General features: G+C 43.2%; 1 protein-coding gene across 1 annotated transcript in view; it reads left to right on the forward strand.

Moving 5' to 3' along the window:
• Positions 1-19,784, forward strand: part of FOCAD (focadhesin) — a 2,336,882-nt gene that overhangs the window by 366,302 nt on the left and 1,950,796 nt on the right. The window lies entirely within an intron of this gene.

Consider the following 19,784-nt stretch of genomic DNA (forward strand, 5'->3'; position numbering starts at 1 on the left):
AATCCCCAAATGATGTGGATATTCTACAAAAGGGCCTTACATAAACAGATGCTTGGTGCCAGAACCATGGGCTCAGGCTTAATGTCAAGAAATGTATAGTTATCCCCTTTGGGAAAAACCATGTACCCATGAATTACCACATAGGTGACAGTACACTAAACACCGAAAGTGTGATGAGAGACTTAGGGGCACAGGTGGACAGTGGTCTCGCCTTCAATAACCACATTACCACAATTGTCAGGAAATCCTTCTATGTGGCACACCTCATCACTAAGGGCTTTTCATCCAGAAAAAAGGAGGTCATTGTCCCACTGTACTCATCCCTCATTAGACCCATTATAGCGTACAACGTCCTGTTTGGTATGTACCTCACAAGAGATCTGCAACAGCTGGAAAGGCCACAGGAATACCTCACTAAAAGAATCACAGGCCTAAAGCAGATACCCTATGCTGACCGTCTAAAAAAAAAATGCAGCTATACGCTGTGGCATATCTTCTACTCTGAGGCGATCTCTGCTTAACATACAAGGCCATGTCAAACCCTGAGCTGTAGGACATGCTCCACTTAAAGAAATCTCAATCCCTCAGAGCCACACACTCCAGGGATCTAAACCTTGTCATCACAATGAACAAAGCATGGTGGAGGGATAGGTTCCTGACCCAGAGACTCCCCATACTCTGGAATAGACTGCCCATACATGTCAAGCAGAGCACCTCCTTGGCCCTCTTCAAAAGGAACCTTGACAATTGGATGGCAGATAGGAAATTCACCCCGGGGATCACGTCAGTCACCCTGCTAGACAGGGGTCCAGGGAAGTAAATATTGTGGGAAGAACTATCCGGGGGAATTGTTTGGCTAGGCTTGTATAGGCTCTAGGGCCGATAGCCTAGTACCAGTCTATGAATCTGTGAAGTAAAAGGAATGTAAATGCTGTGCATTCAATGTACCTACCATGAAGAATAAAATGGACATGTTAAAATGGTTACTTTGGAAGATGCAGATAACATGTGTGACTGAGGCTTCACAAAAGAACTGAGTAAGGTAACTAGATATAGAATGAATGTTGAAAAATCCTTTAATTCAGTGCAAGCTGTTATATTAAGTTTTCATATAGTGTCATTGAAGTACACGCTTCTTAGTCATCATATGTTGTAAAACAGCTGCAGTGCATGTTATTCCAAATGAAGGCACTGATTTCCATTTTACAACAGTGCTCATAATCATTGTTTCATTCTTTTTTTAGCCTTTAAAATTACATTGAAGTAGAGGTACTTAGAATTATATCAAAACAACCTTTCTGAGAAAGCGATGAACTGAAAATGCAGGATTGACAGTCTTTTGTTAGCCATTTGAGTGAAAAAAGAAATGTATTCACAAAGAGAGCGGGGCAGTTAATTAAGTATAGCTATATTTGCATGAAAACCATGTAAAACTTAGTCTAATGTAGGGTATTTTAACCAACACATTGACTAGATTGTATTAAAGGAAAGAAATAAGCTATTAAAAACATTAAGGTTGTGGTAATAGAAACCAAATGTAAAATAAAACAAAGAGAACAAGACGATAATAACAAAAGAAAAGAAAAAAAATGATCCCTCCTAAATAAGGATTGAAATAGAAAATAAAACTGCATTCATTGCTCACATTAGAGTCGGATGACATTCCGAACATTATTAAATAACAATTGTTCTCTTTAAACGTTGTACCTCATGATGACAATGAAATAGTTGATTTTGCTTATTTGTTCTTTTTTCATAGGAGTCATTTATGCATGGACAGTAATTATAGACTAAATAAAGAAAACATTTGTTATAGGTTCGTAGTTGTGTACTATGCTAATGGCCCTCCCTGGGGCCTTTACAAGCCTAGCCCATAGAAGTGCCCTGGCATTGTGCTGCCCGTCGTTAGTTCCCAGTGCCTTTATCAAGTAGAGCCACTCGGGTGATCCCCGGGGTGAATTTTCTATTTCCCATCCACTCATCAAGATTTCTCTTGGAGGGCTAGTGAGGTGCTCTGCTTGACATGTATGTTATGAACTTATTTCTTGCAGAGGTGGGAATGAGTACTACTAGATTGATCTAAAAGAGAACAGTTCTTGGGGTCCACACAAAATTCTTAATCAAATAACATATGGAGTAGATTTATTTAGAAGTATTTTTAATTCACCACTTGATGAAATGATTTGCTGCTGTTTTTGGAAGTATGCTATTTTGGTTATTATTTATAAATACAGATTAAAGTATTATCTAACTGCTGTGCTGTTGAACATTACTGTTGCTGTTTCTAAGAGTTGGAAAGTTGGATTTATGAGCAGGTTGAAGTTAAGACAAAACATCTTTGGTCTTCTGATGTAAATCTTGTTAGATCAACACAGTGAATTTTTGTAGTATGATTGTGTGAAAGTCTTGAACAGATTACCTGTCTCCATGAAGAAGAGAGATGGAGCCATTAGTGCAGCCCAGGTGACTGGGGTTTGATTTAGATGATCTGGTACTGGGGAACCAGGTACAGATGGAGAAGGAACGAAGGGGGTGTGGATTACACAACACTCCCTGGAGGGTTATGCACACACTTGTAAGCACACTGGGTTGTGCAGTCTCCCTGGGAGAGACAGTAGAGGCCACCACTCATGCTCTGGGGAGGGGCAGGACCACTTGGAGGGAACGTTACTTACAGAAGTGGGAGGATGTTCTCCATGGACAGCCCATTGCACATACCTCTCTAGTGCCAAGCCAAATGTGTACAACTAAGGCAAGCGAGAAAAGGAAAAGATATGAATCTCTCCAATATTTTTCTGAATAATGGTTCTTCTTGGTCAACCCTTACCACATTAAAGGGTAATGAAATGGACTGGTGGCAAGGAGGGAGATATTGGTTAACAGACTGCTGGGGTAAAACTGTTTTTAAAAAAAGTCACACTGATGAGAAGTTTGGAGGGCATGGTGCTAATATTGTTGAGTGGTAAAACTTCTGTCAGTGTTACAAGTGCAAAGGCAAACCACATAACGCTGTGTGTGTGTGCGCGAGTGTATATTTATTTGTGTGTGTGTGTGTGTGTGTGTGTGTGTGTGTGTGTGTGTGTGTGTGTGTGTGTGTGTGTGTGTGTATGTATATGTGTATGTATATATATATATATATATGTATATATATATATATGTATATATATATATATGTATATATATATGTATATATATATATATGTATATATATATATATATATATATATATATATATATATATATATATATATATATATATATATATATATATGTATATATATATATATATGTATATATATATATATGTATATATATATATATGTATATATATATATATGTATGTATATATATATATGTATATATATATATATATATATATATATATATATATATATATATATATATAAAACTGCTGTATACATCTATAGTTGTTTTATTTCAAAGAGCTTTTGTTGGAGTTTCGAGTGAGGCAACAAAGTTGTTAGACACTTCAAACTTTTCACCAGAGGTTCATTCTGCATCAAATTACATTAGGATTCCATACCAGGAGTTAGATTCAGTCTAGTAACCAGTTACACACACACACACACACACACACACACACACACACACACACACACACACACATATATGCACAAAACTACTGGTATACTTCTGTTTTCCTTCCTCAACTGCTCTGCCTTTACTCTCCAGATTTCTGCACCATACAGTAGTACTGGTCGCACCTCCATTTTGTACACCTTACTCTTCTGCTTTTTTGGCATTCTTCTGTCATATACTACACCTGACCCACTGTGCCAGTTATAGCCCCTCTGATTCTAACTTGGACCTCCTCATTCTGACTTCCCTTCTTTTCAAACACCCCTCCCATATACTTGAAGCTGTTAACCTGTTCCACTATTTTCTCTTCTTTATCAGTTCTCAGCTTCTTTTGATTTCCTTAATTTGTTGTCATTGCAGATGTCTTATCTGTATTCAGTTTCATCCCATGTGCCTTCAGTTTTGCATTCCATTTCCTTATTCTTTGCTGAAGTTCTTGCTCAGTCTGCCTTTAATGCCAGCATCATCTGCATACAGCAACATTGCTGATGTGTCCTCTCCAACTAGTTTGCTAATGTAGACCATCACCAGTATGAACAGAAGTGGGCTAAGAGCTCTGAACTCTGATACACACCCACTCCCACTGAGAACCCCTGCGTGAGACCGAACACTGTGCGTACTTAAGTCATTGTGTCCTTGTACATAGCTTGCACTAATTCTGTTAATGTTTCTGGGACTTTGAACCACGACACAACTGGCCAAATCAGTTTTATTAGGACTTTGTGATATGCTTTCCCCAAGTTCAGGAATGCCCTGTTGGAATCTTTATTATTTCCAGCTTCTTCTCAACTATCTGTCTCACTGCAAATATTGGGTCATTTGTGCTGCATCCTGATCTGAATTCGAACTGCTCATCTCCTGTCTTATTTTAAACTACTTTGCATATTCATTTATCAGTTACCATCTCCAGTACTTTCCTGCAGTGTGACAGGAGTTTGATACTTCTGTACTGCCAACAGTTGTGGCTGTCCCCCTTGTTCTTGGAAAACTGGCACTACTATGCATGTTCTCCAGTCATTTGGGATATACCTTTCTCTACACACTGCTATGAGTACCCCCAGGAGCCATTTCATGCCTGTCACCCAGCATCTTTATCACATCTGTTGTGATCTCATCTGTGCCTGCTGCTTTCCCTGACCTAATTTTTCTTAGTGCTGTTCTAACAACTTCTGTGGTGGGCTCATCTTCTCTCATTGTAGACTGTGTCTTGGGCAGTGCACATTCTGTGGTGTTTTCTTCATTTATAGATTCATAGATGTTTACTAGGCTAATGATCACAAGGGCCTTTTTAAGCCTAGCCATGCATCCCAAATCTTTGACAAGTTCTGATACCCTTGATAATTGTAAGCAGGAGCTTGGGAAATGAACCATTTATAGATTGCCTGTGTCCATTAGAGACATAGGTGCCAAACCAGTAATGAATTTTCTGTTCCCCATCCAGTTGTCCAAGTTGCACTTGAATTGTGTTAGGAAGGAACTCTGCTTCACGTGGATGGGGAAATCACTGGGATACATACCTGTCTTTCCAGCAGGTCCTGTTTATATCACAGGCAAGGTTCAAGTTCTTAGAATGGGAAATTTTGGTGCGGTTTGTTTTGTTGATATGCAGGAGGTTCATCAGAGTGGGGTCTGACAATGCTTTGTGTGTCAGGCATAGATCTACCCTTAAAAGCCTGTAGGAGACCGAATGAAGGGATAGAGCCTTGAGGCGGTCTGCATAGGACATTTTATTAAGCCCTGTATTCTTTTTTAGTGAGAACCCTCTGTGGTCATTCCTATTGTTGGATATGCCTGGTTAGGTACATACCAAAGGGGTCATTGTACTCAGTGATAGGTCTGTTGAATGCCAAATACAGTGAACAATGACTTCCTTGGACTTAGATGCCATACCTTTATTTATAAGTTGCACAACATAGAATGATTTCCTCACTACTGTAGACACATAATGGTCAAAGACTAGATTACTATGTTATGTGTATGTGTGTCCCTAAGTCCCCGACTACTGGGTCAGCTCTAAAGGGTGTGGTCAGTATGATAGTTACCGGGGTATTCTTTCCATCTGACTTTGCTGTCCTGTGTACTGGCTTTGCCTTGCAACCCGAAATAGTTCCTTTGTGCCATTTACTAACTCATTTTCCAGAAATTGGTAAAGTTCCTCCAATGCCTTGTTCTTTGCTATTGCAAGTACTTTCTTAGTCTCTTTGTTAGCCAACCTGTATTCCTTCATAGATTGATCTGTCTTTTCTATTTCCCACATTTTCCTACAGTCTTTCTTTCTTTTGATGATTTCTTGGACTAATGTATTCTACCACCAGCTTTCCTTGTGTACCTTCTTTCCTTACCTGGCTTAGCCACATATTGGTTCTGCAGTTCTCACACTGTTTTGAAGTGCTACTGTTCGTCTACTCCACCAGTTCCTCCTTCTCTTGAGGTGCTAGAACCCTGAATAATTCCTTTAACTGTTGTGCTTTCTCTCCAGTCAACTTAGGTTCATAGGTTCATACTAGGCTATCTGCCCGAGGGCATTTACAAGCCTAGCCCATCGTTTTGTGGCTTACGCCACCCCTTTAGTATGGGGAACTAAACCCATTATTTTGCTGTGCCTCTGTCGAGCAGTGACACTGAGGTAATCCCTGGGGTATATCTGCGATCTCCCATCCATTGGTCAAGATTTCTCTTGAACAAGGCCAGCGAGGTGCTCTGCCTCACATGTACCGGGATTTTGTTCCACAGCATAGGGAGTCTTTGGGTGATGAATCTATCCCTCCAGCACGTCCTATTAATGGTCGTGTCAAGGTTTAAGTCTCCCGCCCTTGTGGCTCTGATGGATCTGGATTTTTTGAGGTGAAGCATATTCATCAAATCTGGGTTTGACATGGCCTTGTATGTTAGGCAAAGGTCACCTCTGAGCAAGCGTGGCGACTGAGTAGAGCTGGAGTTCTTTCAGTCGGGCAGCATAGGATAGATTTTTGAGACCCTTTTTCCTTTTGGTGAGGAACTTTTGTGGCCTCTCCAGCTGTTGCAAGTGTCGGGTCAGATACATTCCGAATGGGGCATTGTACTCAATCATTGGTCTGATGAGTGATGAGTAAAGGGAGACTATGACCTCCCTTGATCTAGATGAGAAACCCTTCATGATAAGGTGGGCAATGTAGAAGGTCTTCCTAACTACTTTAGCTACATGGGTGTCGAATGACAGACTACTATCAACCTGGGTCCCCAGGTCCCTGATAACTTCTTCTGCGCTCAGTGGATTGTCACCTATTTGGTAGCTAGGGGTAACCTTGTTTTTCCCGAAGGGTATGACTATGCATTTTTTGGCATTTAACTTTAGGCCGTGGCTTTGGCACCAGTTATCCGTTTCTGTGAGACCCTTCTGAAGGATATCTGTGTCAGATGTGTTTTCTACTATGGCGCCCAGTTTGCAGTCATCTGCAAACTTTGTCAGCCATAACCCTCCTGTGTTTGCTTGTACTTGAGAAGTAGATGCCAAACAAGAGTGGGCCCAGGACTGAGCCCTGTGGGACACCACTTGTGACAGGCTTTGAGTCTGACATGGCGCCAGCAACTCTGACCCTGTGGGTTCTGTCACTCAGCCAGTTTGCAACCCATCTTGTGATGTATGGGTTGACATTTAAGCTGATGAGTTTTTCAGTGATACCCGAGTGGGGTATTGTATCGAAGGCCTTAGCCAGATCGAGGTAGGCTGTATGGACTGCCTTTCCCTCATCAATGGCTTTGGTGACTGTTTCAAAAGTCAACCAAATTTAAAAGGCATGATCTGCCTTTGACAAAGCCAAACTGGGTTGGATCCAAAGTCTGCAAATTCCCTATGTCTTTATTTATGAGGTCCATTATGATCCTCTCCATGGCTTTGCAGATAAGGCTTGTCAAGCTAATGGGCCGGTAATTTCCAGGGTCGGTGGAGGCTCCGCCTTTGTGGAGTGGTACCACAGTTGCAGTGCGCCACTCCCTGGGTACGTATCCAGAGGTAAGACTTTGATTAAACAGCTGTCCTAGCTGTGGGTTTAATTCCTCATTGAGTTCATGGAGTACACAGCCGGGGACACCATCAGGTCCCATGGATGCTGTGTTTTTTGCTTTGGAGAGAGCAGTTTTCACTTGGGCGCTGGAGATGTTTGGGGGGCTGCAATCGTTTGGTATAGATATCTCTCCTTTTGGGGAGGGTAGAAGTTTGCATTGAACCTGTCAGCCAGTATGTTGGCAATGTCTGTAGGATCGGTAATCTTCACATTATTTTGAACTAGCTCTGAGCATATTTGGGAGTTTCCTCCCAGGTTTCTAACATAGCTAAAGAAGGCCTTATGATTGTCTTTTGAGTCTTTAGCTATTTTTCTCTCGAAATTTGCTTTGGAAGATTTTATGAGAGCTCTTAGTTTTTTACTTATAGTGATCAAGGGTGTCTTACCTTTTAAGGATTTTGCTCTATCTTGTAGTAGCTTCCTCCTTTTGTTGTAGAGTTTGTTTATGGCTGGGGTCCACCAGACTGGACGCTTGCCTTTGGTACAAAGAGTCTTTGTTTTACTTGGGATTGCCTTATCCATGCAGTCCTGTAGGTGCTGGTAGAAGGCATTTGTAAGTGATTCAGCGGCTTGAGTACTGTTTTTCACCGGCTCAGGGGCCTTAAAGGAGACCACACTAGTCTTTAGAAGTGTGAAGTCAGCTTTTGAGAAGTTCTTTACTGTGGTCTTTTTTATTTCAGGTGGGGGTGGGATGAGGACCTCCAGCGAGATTAGTTTGTGGTCTGATCTCACCAGTGAGGGGTACACCTCCGGTGTTGAACATTGTGCTCCCATGTTCGTGATGATGAGATCAAGTATGTTGTCTCCTCTTGTGGGGATGGTGACTAGTTGTTCCATGGCATTTGAGTTTATGAATTCCAGGAACTTTTAGGCTAGGGTGTTTGGGCTTGAGTAGTGTTCCCAGTCTATATTAGGGTAATTGAAGTCACCTAGTATGATGGTGTTTGGTGATACATTTATCCCCTCTAGTGTTTTCAGGAAGGCCATGTGAGGTTCCTGAGTTTGTGAGGGTGGCCTGTAACATGCTACAATTTGCAGAGCAGTCTTGCCTATGGTTAATTGCACCTGGATGGTCTCCGATGCATCGTGCGTTGCCACCAGTCTTGAGGTGTGGGTGTCCTTGATGAATATGGATACCCCTCCTCCTTTCTTAAACCTGGTTTCTGTTTACCTTGGTGCTTACTCTGACCACTGTTTTGCAGATGATTGTAGCAACCAGTGGTTTATACTGGGGTTTCACTGAGGATGACTTTTTCAATTCCTGATTCTACCCCGTTCCCTTTCTTTACCAGGAGGAAGTCTGCCTGTGCTGTATGTTGACCACTATTGTAAGTGATCTTGTGACGGATGTTCTTCATCTCACATTGCTGCAGTCCTTACACTTGGGTAGTCCGCTGTCCTCGGTCGGCCCGAATACCAAAGTATAAGGCTGACGTCGGTCAAGGCGCATTAGACTGACGTCAGGACGTCAGGGTACAAATGCGCATGACTGACGTCATATCCTCAGTCTTTTTTGCCACATGGTCCGATGCAGAAGCAGCGTTGCAAGTGCCGGTTGGCGTTCTGAAATTTTTCGAAGTCGGAGTTTCAGACCGAATCAAAGTTGGCCAAGTACCCCGTTGGGGAATATTTTGGTTTTTTCTTGCCTCGGTGGTTTACCGGATGTCAGAAAAAGTGAATAACTGTATTTCTTGTGGGAAACAGATACCGCATAGGGATTATCATACTTTGTGTATACCTTGTTTAGGGCCTGAGCACGACGTTGTTGGGTGTCGGTCTTGTGCTAGATTTAACAAGCGCACTATAAAGAGAAGGTTAGATTGTGCTAGGTTAGTCTTTGGAAAGCGGTGCAATTATAAAATGCCGTCGGATGCTCCGACGCCCGCTTCGTCTAAGAAGCGCAAGGACAAAGCAGCAAAGCCTAGGCTAGAAGAACCATCAGTACCGGACGCCGGTTCTTTAGAGGGCTCAGTGGAGCCGGTGGTTCTGCCAGAAGTTTCTTTGGAGTCCCAGGGAGAGACTTTGTTATTGCAAGATGTGGCCTCTCAGGAGGTAGGCCAGGCTGAAGGGGCTTCTCAGGTGGCTGTTCTCCCCTCCCTTCCTAAGGTAGTTAGGCCCTCTCCTTCTGTTTCCAAGGCTTCTCCCAGAGGCAGGCCAGGTTTGCTTCAGCTGGTGTCACCCCTAGTTCTTCAGGGACTGTGCCCAAGAAGCATATGCTTAAAATGGCAGAAGATTTGATTACTCTGATTAGAGGTTCTATGCCCCCTCCTGATAAGAGACCTAGGGTGGAACCTGAGCTTGGAAGTTTTGAGCAGGTTTCGGATGCTTCAGAGTCTTAGGCTGAAGACTTGCAGGAGTATTCTCCTTATTCTGACTCTGATGTGGATGATTCTACTCCTTCTGCTTCTCCTCCTGAGGATTTTTCTTTTTCAGAGACTCTTCATTCCATGAGGGAGCATTTTAAGTGGGAAGGTCAGGACTTCTCTGATTCCAGGAAAAGGCTTAGGGAATTTTTGTTTTTACCCCAGCATAGGCCTTTAGCTATACCTCCTGTTCTGGATGTGGTGGAAGATGTTTTTGCAGAGGCTTCTCTTAATCCTGATTCTTTGCCTCCTGCTCCTGTTAAACCGGATAGGTATTATAGGGTGCCTGAAGCTCATAAGTATCTTTTTAAGAGTCCTAGGGCAGACCCAGAAACTGTTAGTCAGGGGCCTAAAGGTGTTAAGGCTTCTGTTGTTAAAAATCCGGTTCCTCCAGATAGAGAGGCAAGGGCTTTGGATAGATGGGGAAAGAAAGTTTATACTTCTTCCACTCTAGCTATGAGGGCTTTGAATTGCCAGTTTCACATGTTGAAATACCAAAACTATCTCCTTTCACAATTGAAGTCTAAGGTAGATGCTCTGGCGGAAGGTATTGAGTGTAAAGAGTTACAAGATTTAGTACATGTTTCTGAACAGGTGGGTAAGCATTCCTTGCAATGTGGTTTTGATGCTGTACAGGCCTCGTCGAGGGTGGCTGCCACTGGTTCTGTTATTCGCAGGCACGCCTGGCTGAGGGATCAGAATTTAGCTGAGCATGTTAAGACAAGGATTTTAGATGCTCCTTTACAATCTGATGTGTTGTTTGGTTCTCCTGTTGAAGCAGTTTTAAAGAAAATGGAAGACTAGGCTAAGTCTATGCAGACTGTTAAAGATTTTTTGCAGGTCCAGCCTCCGAAGTTTAGCAGAAATTGGCCTACCAAGGGGTGGACATACCCTTCTTATGATTCCCAGTCTAGGCTCTTTTAGGCCTAGAACAGGGAGTTCACCTGCACAGTCTTCGGGTGAGGGCAGGGGTCAGTCCTTTCGTAAACAGACCCAATGACCTTCCTTTTCAGCTGCCAGAGCCTTCTCGTCTGGCAGCACCTTTGGGGGGAAGGTTGGCACTTTTCAAGGAAAATTGGAGTTTGATTACCCAAGACAAATGGGTATTGGATATCATACACCACGGTTACAGGTTTTATTTCCATACCTTGCCTCCTTTCAAAGGCATGCCAGACGTTCCTCCTCAACAAAGAATAGAGGCTCACAAACAAATTTCTCTGTTGCTTCAAATAGGGGCCATACAGCCGGTTCCTATTCCAGAAGTGGGCCTAGGATTTTATTCTCGCCTGTTCCTAGTACCAAAGAAAGGGAGCACGTGGAGACCAATTTTGGATTTATCTACCCTCAACACTTATCTGGACATTCCCAAGTTCAAAATGTTGACGCTACAACAGCTTTTATCTCTGCTGGGCAAGGATCATTGGATGGTAACTTTGGATCTCAAGGAGGCTTACCTTCATGTTCCTATCAGACTGAGTTGCAGGAAGTACCTGCGCTGGCTGGGAATTCTCATTATCAGTTCTCTGCATTGCCCTTTGGCTTATCTACTGCGCCCAGAGTGTTTACGAAAGTTCTGGCTCCAGTGATAGCCTTCCTTCGGCTAAAAGGAATACAGATCTATCCTTATTTGGACGATTGCCTGATTCTGGCTCCAGGAAAGGACGAGCTTCTTCATCATTTGGAATACGTGATAGCAGTGCTAAGATGCCTGGGGTATTCTGTGAACGAAATAAAGTCCAGTCTAGTACCCTCTCAGGACATGTGCTTTCTGGGTGTAAGACTGAATACAGCATCCCAGATGGCCTTTTTGACCCCGGACAAACAAAAGAATCTTTCCCTTTACTTTCATCAATTGTCTCATCAGTCCAGGCTGACTGCAAGGACAGTCCTTCAAGCCTTGGGGTTCATGGCATCTTGTATTCTGGTGCTTCCCAATGCCAAACTGCATATGAGGAAGTTACAATGGTATCTCAAAAATGTATGGACTCAGCACTGCCAGGATCTGGACACTGTCATTCAAATAATACCTTGCATTCAAAAGGAATTGTTGTGGTGGGCTCAGGAATGTCACCTAAACAAGGGACTCTCTGTGACCCGGCCAGAGGCGAGTCAGATTCTAACGACAGATGCCTCAGACAAAGCTTGGGGAGCTCATCTGAATGGAAAGTGGATACAAGACAAGTGGCCTGCCAGACTACAACATGTACATATCAACTTGAAGGAGATGTTAGCAGTCCAGTTTGCATTAATGGCTTTCAAGGATTTACTTCTTCCAGGGCAGGTGTTGATTCTAACAGACAACACAACTGTCATGTGGTACATCAACAAGCAAGGGGGAACGCATTCTTATTCTCTATGCAGGCAAGCAATGATTTTGTGGGACACTGCTCTCAGTTTGCAACTAAATCTTCAGGCAAGGTTTCTGCCGGGAGCACAGAACTCCTTAGCAGATGTGTTAAGCAGACAAATCATGGATCCCCACGAGTGGAAATTGGATCCTCATGTATTTCAGAAATTGACAGTGTCATGGGGAACTCCAGACATAGATCTGTTCGCTTCTCCACTAAACCACCAGCTGCCAAAGTTTTGCACGAAAAGGTTTCATCACACAGCTTGGAAAGTGGATGCTCTTTCTTTCAGTTGGAAAAATCTTCATGTGTATGCCTTTCCACCTCTGCCTCTCCTCCCAAAGGTACTTCTAAAGGTCAGACAGGACAAACCAAGGATGATTTTAATAGCTCCAGATTGGCCTCGACAGCACTGGTACCCATTACTGAGAAGTCTGGTAAGGAAGCCTCCATGGCCTTTACCTTCGATTCCACACCTGTTGTCTCAGGAGGACAGTCATTTACTCAATGTCAAGCTTCACTCTCTTCATCTAACAGCCTGGCATATTCTGTTTTGAACCACAGAAGGTCTCAACTTCCACAGCAAGTTTTGAATGTGATTTTGGAAGCTAGAAGACCTAGTACAAGGAAAGTGTACGCAGAAAAATGGAAGAGATTTTTATTTTGGAGTGCAGCAAAGGATTTGGATGCTTCTGAGCCTAATTTAAGTGTGGCTCTTCAATATCTTACTGAGTTATTGGACAAAGGTTTGTCTTTCTCTTCCATTAAGATTCATGCTGCAGCAATTTCAGCTCACTATGACTGTGACCCACCATTGTTTTCTCATCCTTTGTTCAAGCAATTTCTTAGAGGGGCAAAGAATATAAGACCCCCACGTAAAGCTCCTACTCCTGCTTGGGACCTCAATTTTGTGTTGGAGAAACTCACTCTACAACCTTTTGAGCCTGCAGCTACTGCTGAGTTGAAATATTTGTCATGGAAGACTGCTTTTTTGTTGGCCATTACCTCTGCAAGAAGGGTTTCTGAATTGCAGGCCCTTATGGCGGTTGAGCCTTTCTTAATTTTCCATAAGGATAGGGTATCTTTACGTACTAATCCTTCCTTTATGCCTAAAGTGGTTTCTAGTGTGGCTTTAAACCAAACTATTCATTTGCCTACTTTTTATGCAGATCCCCAAAATAAAGGGGAAAAGATTTTGCACACTTTAGATGTACATAGGCAGTTGCGTTATTATTTAAGCAGGACTAAGGGGTTCAGGCAGTCTCAGCAGTTGTTTGTTTCTTTTGCTTTGAGTTCTCAGGGCAAGCCTGTGTCAAAACAAACTATTTCTAAGTGGATTGGGTTTTGCATTGCTTTCTGTTATTCCCATCATGGCAAGGAGGTTCCAGCTGGGATTAGGCCTCATTCCACTAGGGCTATTGCCACTTCGACAGCATTTCTAAGGGGGGTGGCAACTAAGGATATTTTGGAGGCAGCTACTTGGAGTTCAGTGCATACTTTCTCTAAGCATTACCACCTTCCTCTTTACTCTAAATCTAGGGCTGGTTTTGCCACTGCTATTTTACAGGGCATTTTGGCAGCTCCTGCTTCTTTATAGTTTGCCATCCTCCCTTACCTCTGCTTTGGGATTCTACCCAAGTGTAAGGACTGCAGCAATGTGAGATGAACATAGTACAGTTTTGTACCTACCATAAATGTAGATGTTCGAAGATCCACATTGCTGCAGTCCAATTTACCCTCCCTCCTTCCCCTCTGTAGTTAGAGGCGGTTGTGTGGGTTGGATTGTAAATTTGTGTATATTGTGTATATATATATATATTTAGTGCAAGGGTGTTTGGTTGGCTGGTTGCTGTTTTTTGGTTTTAGCCTTTCCTTTTTAGGGTCTTCTGACATCTGGGGCAAGAAAAGACTGAGGATATGACGTCGGTCATGCGCATTTGTACCCTGACGTCCTGACGTCAGTCTAATGCGCCTTGACCGACGTCAGCCTTATACTTTGGTATTCGGGCCGACCGAGGACAGCGGACTACCCAAGTGTAAGGACTGCAGCAATGTGGATCTTCGAACATCTACATTTATGGTAGGTACAAAACTGTACTTTTCTTTTTCTGAACCATGTGTTGACTACTATCAAGCCGTGTGCCAGAAATAGGTCTAGAATGGCAAATCCTTCCTTTATCCTGTTGCCCTACCCATGTTGACCCAGGCAGTCCTCGTATCCAGTTTGAGAGCTCATTTAAACTTTCCTGTCTTGGTTTGTGATTTACTGTGGAGTTGCCTGGTAAGAGACGTTCTGTTTGATTTTATATTTTATTTCGTAACTGTTTATAGAAAGGAAGGGCTAGCTTGAAGACCAGATTTACTTTGATTGTATTTTGTTTTTTTTTTCCCCTTTAATTTTCACTGTTTTTTGGAAAGGAATAGGTTTTAGACAGGCAAACTGTAGAGCAACCTAAAGGACATAGTTTGCTATAAAGTCACACGAACTGCAGAGAGGGCATTCCAGAGCTTATTTAAACAATCTTGGCTAGGATTGTGATTTATTGACCTTTACTGTTAAAAAGAGTTGACTGTGAGGGAGAGATAAGTGAGTGATAGAAATTCCAGCTTTTGTTTGACTTTCAGAACTTGTACATTCAGAAAAACTTTGCTGTAATTTCTTTAATATTTAGTTGTATATTGTTTGTGTGACTTTTCTCACAGAAGTTGATTTAAGTTCTCTTTGAATTCTGTGGTAATTGATTTTAATTATTTTCTTTTATAATTTTTTTTTCATTTGAAGCTGAATATGGATTCCTTTAAGTATGCTGTAAATGATTTGGTAAAGCACAAATATCTTGTACAGTGTGTGAAGATTGGGGAATGATGGGCGAAGGCTGCCAGCTTAGTCAAATAGAATTTGATACATAATTCTGTCATTTGTATAAATAAATGTAAAATACAGGCTTGTGTTCTTAAATGAAGGAAAACACTGTAAAATGTGAACTTCAAGATTATTGCAACATTGCCATCTACTGTAAAGAAAGCCAAGCATTTCAAATGTTCTTTGAAGTTACAATCATCTAAAAAGTGGTGCCGATGCGGCTGGCTGAACACATTCTTTCTATTGCCTTAACTTAAGGAATAATTGTTAAGCGTATACATGTGAAATGTCTTTTATTGTTGTAGCTGGGAAGGGGGAATCTGACCCTACATTGCAAGGCCTGAGGCAGGTAGCTAGGGAGGCACCTGATTCTCAAGGGAAGGGGGAATCTGTATACTGGGACAAAGGGTTACTGTACAGGGAGCGGACCCCTGAGGGAGGGCTAGAAGGTGAGAGAGTACAGCAGTTGGTAGTGCCTAGAGCCTACCATTTGGTGCTTCTAGCCATAGCCCATGATATCCCCTTTGCAGGTCATATGGACATAAAACATACAAAGAGGCGGATTATGCAAAACTAAAATTGGCTTGGAATTTCCAGATATGCAACCGGGTACTGCAGGACCTGTGAGCAGTGCCAAAAGTTAGGCAAGGCAGGAGAAAAGGTGAGAGCTCCTTTGATGCCTTTGCCTGTGATTGAGGAGTCATGTCAGAGGGTAGCTATGGATATTATGGGTCCTCTGAGTACACCAAGTTCCACAGGGGAAAAAATGTATCCTAGTGGTAGTTGATTATGCTACACGATACCCTGAGGCAGTAGCTTTGGCCTCCATTGAGGCAGAGAAGGTGGCAAATGCTTTGTTAGAGATTTTCAGAAGGGTAGGTTTCCAAAAAGAAATACTGACTGACCGAGGTGCCTGTTTCATGTCGGACCTGCTGCTTTGTCTGTGGAAGTCCTGTGGGGTGAAGCTTATGAAGACCAACCCTGCCATCCCCAGACTAATGGTCTTGTTGAGAGGTTAAACTCTACAATCTAGTCCATGCTACGGACATTTGCAGATCAGTTTAAGAGGGAGTGGGACAAATATTTGCCCCATCTGTTTGTTTACAGAGAGGTTCCTAGGAATCCACAGGTTTTTCACCCTTTGAGTTGCTGTATGGGCATAGGGTGAGGGGACCTCTAGATTTAATTCAAGATGAGTGGGAAGGTGAGAGAGTCTCACAAGACATCTGTTGTGGCATACATCCTAAACCTCAGGACAAGACTCTGGGAACTCATGGGCTTGGCCCAGGATAACCTGGCAGAAGCCCAACAACAGAAAAAGGTGTGGTATGACAGGAATGCTCAAGCTAGGGAATATGCTGTGGGGTAGCAGGTAATGGTTCTCATTCCTGTCAGACACAAGCTGCAAGCAGCTTGGGAGGGACCCTACAAGGTGATAAGAAAGGTAAGTGATGTTAATTCCATGGTGGAAGTGCTAGGCAGATGGCAATGGCACAAATTGTACCATGTTAACATGATGAAACCTTACCCTGATGGGGAGGCCCTTGTGCTGAGCATTTGCAGTGGATTGCAGGAGGAGTCTGAGGGGGATCTGGGGACTGATCTCCTCAATGAGGCCCGGGCTGACAACTCTGTGGAAGGAATAGCAATATCCCAGCAGCTATCTCCTACCCAGGTTCGAGAAATCCGAGCGATGTTGCAAGAATTTGGGGACGTGTTCACTGGGAAACCAGGGAACACCCACCTGGTGGATACAGGACCCCAAAGGCTTAGTAGGCAAGCCCCTTATAGGGTGCCTGAGGGAGTCAGACTCTGAGGGAAGAGGTACAGGAGATGTTGGAACTAGGGGTGATTCAGGAGTCCAACAGTCCCTGGGCCTCACCAGTGGTGGTGCCAAATAAGGATGGCAGCACCAGGTTTTGTGTGGATTACAGGAAATTAAATAGTTACACAAGAGTCTGATGTTTACCCCATGCCTAGGACAGATGAGGCCCTAGAGCAGCTGGGTGGGGCTAAGTATCTTACAACCATTGATCTTACCAAGGGTTACTGGCAGGTGCCTTTGACTCCCAGTGCTAGAGAGAAGTCAGCCTTTGTGACTCGTTTTGGCTTGTATGAGTTCACAAATATGCCCTTTGGGGTGAAGAATGCCCCAGCGACTTTCCAGAGGCTGGTGGATAATATCCTAGCAGAAGCAGGAGGGTTTGCCCTTGCTTACCTAGATATTGCCATCTACAGCCATTCCTGGCCAGAGCACCTTCAGCATGTCAGGGAGGTGCTGGGCAGACTACAGAGGGCAGGGTTGATCATTAAGCCGAGAAAATGTCAGGTGGGTGTGGCATAGGTCTCCTACCTAGGACATAGAGTGGGGAGTGGTAAGATAAGGGCAGAACCTGCCAAAGTGGAAGCTATTCAGGCATGGCCTGCACCTGTTGCAAAAAGCAGGTGAGGGCATTCTTGGGGACAGCAGGGTACTACAGAAAGTTTGTCCCCAGTTATAGTACCGTAGCTGCTCCCCTCACAGACCTGACAAAGAAGAACAGGCCAGATAAGGCAGTAAGGCAGTGTGGACCCAAGCACGTGAGCAGGCATTTCAGAAGCTTTGGGAGGACCCCATATGTTAGCCAGTCCAGATTACAGCAAATAATTTGTTGTGCAGGTGGATGCTTCAATCCATGGGGTGGGGGCTGTACTTAGCCAGATTTCTTAAGAGGGAGAAGAGCACCCAGTGGTTTATTTCAGTCATAGGCTCCAACCCAGGGAGGAATGCTATGCAGCTGTAGAAAAGGAATGTCTAGCCATAGTGTTGGCACTGCAAAAACTTCAGCCTTATCTGTATGGAAGAAAATTCACTGTAATGACAGATCACAACCCTCTGATATGGTTAAACAGAGCCAGTCAGCAAAATGCCAAATTGCTAAGATGGAGCCTGGGGTTGCAAGCATATATGTCAGTACAGCATCGCAGTGGGAGTAGCAATGCCAATGCAGATGGGCTCTCAAGACAGGGAATGGCGTGAGGTACCCTCAGATACACCTAACCCTCTTAAGCGGCATTGTTCAAGGGTCACTTGAAAAACTAGCTTGAGTTCTCCAGAGGGGAAGATGGCCGATGGCTGCCAGCCTAGTCAAATGGAATTTGATACATAATTCTATCATTTGTATAAATAAATGTGAAATACAGGTTTGAGTTCTTAAATGAAAGAAAACACTGTAAAATGTGAACTTCAAGATTGTTGCAACAGTGCCATCTGCTGTAAGGAAAGCCAAGCATTTCAAATGTTCTTTGAAGTTACAATTATCTAAAAAAGTGGTGCCGAAGCGGCTGTCTGAACACATTCTTTCTATTGTCTTAACTTAAGGAATAATTGTAGACTATACATGTGAAATGTCTTTTATTGTTGTAGTTTCCTGAGCCGGTGTTAGATTGCTAAATAATGTAGTTTGTGGCCTGGGAACTCCAGACTAAGTGTTCAAAATGATGTAATGTGAATACTGGTAAAACGTAAGTGTCAAAATGATGCAATTTGAGAGGACCTTAGCAGAGCTGTTTGTTAGTGCTTTTAAAAACTATTGTTCAGTGAGAGACTGAAAGCATTTTGTCTTGGACCATCAATCCCAGCACTGCTTATGCCCTATGTATGCAAGTAAGATTGTAGCACTCTTAAGAATAGCTAAAGATTAGAAAGTTAGATTGTTTTTCTTTGACATCAGACCTGCCCTACTGTATTATTTTAAGTTTCCGTGTGATCTCTGAACTCTTAGATATCTCCGTGGTGTAGTAATATTGTCTTGTGTTTTTAATTATTTATTATTAAAGAATTTAAAACATTTATCTGTGGCTGGTTTGTGTAGACAAAATAAGCTCTAGAGTTTGTTTGTGTTTTTCGGCTTTTCCCGGTTAGGGCTCGCCACAGCGGAACTCCGGTCCGCTAATGATTGGTAGTGGATTTTTACGTACCGGGTTACCAGCCCTGATGCACAACCTTCAACGAAGGCACGCCCCATTCACGTATGCCTCCACACAGAACACGCTCTAGCTGAGAATTGAACGGGACAACGTCTTGCTATGAGGTGACAATGCTACCGCAGCACCACCATTGCAGTATAAAGTAAGCTCTAGAGTACATTGCTTATTTAGAGTATTGTAATAAGCCACTCTAATAAGCCTTAGACTGAATAATCACATTACCAATTGGATAATAATATTGCACAGTAATAATTGGAACCCTTGCAAGGGCCTTTGGGTAGCTGATAATTGTTAGCTGGTGGTGGCAGGAATTACTACCGTATAGTCTCGGTAAAGGGACACCTGCGGTGGTGGTGCTGCGGTAGCATTGTCGCCTCACAGTAAGACGCTGTCCAGTTCGATTCTCAGCTAGAGCGCCTTCTGCATGGAGACATGCTTGAATGGGCGTACCTTTGTTGAAGGTTGTGCATCAGGCCTGGCAAGCCGCTACGTAAAAATCAACTGCCAATCATTAGAGGACCGGAGTTCCGCTGTGGCAACCCCTAACTGGGAAAAGCTGAGAGACAAACAAGTCTCTGTAAAGGGGCATAGCTGGAGA

The sequence above is a fragment of the Protopterus annectens genome, chromosome 2.part0, assembly GCF_019279795.1.
Source record: "Protopterus annectens isolate FY-2018-M chromosome 2.part0, PAN1.0, whole genome shotgun sequence".
Classification (NCBI taxonomy): Eukaryota; Metazoa; Chordata; order Ceratodontiformes; family Protopteridae; genus Protopterus; species Protopterus annectens.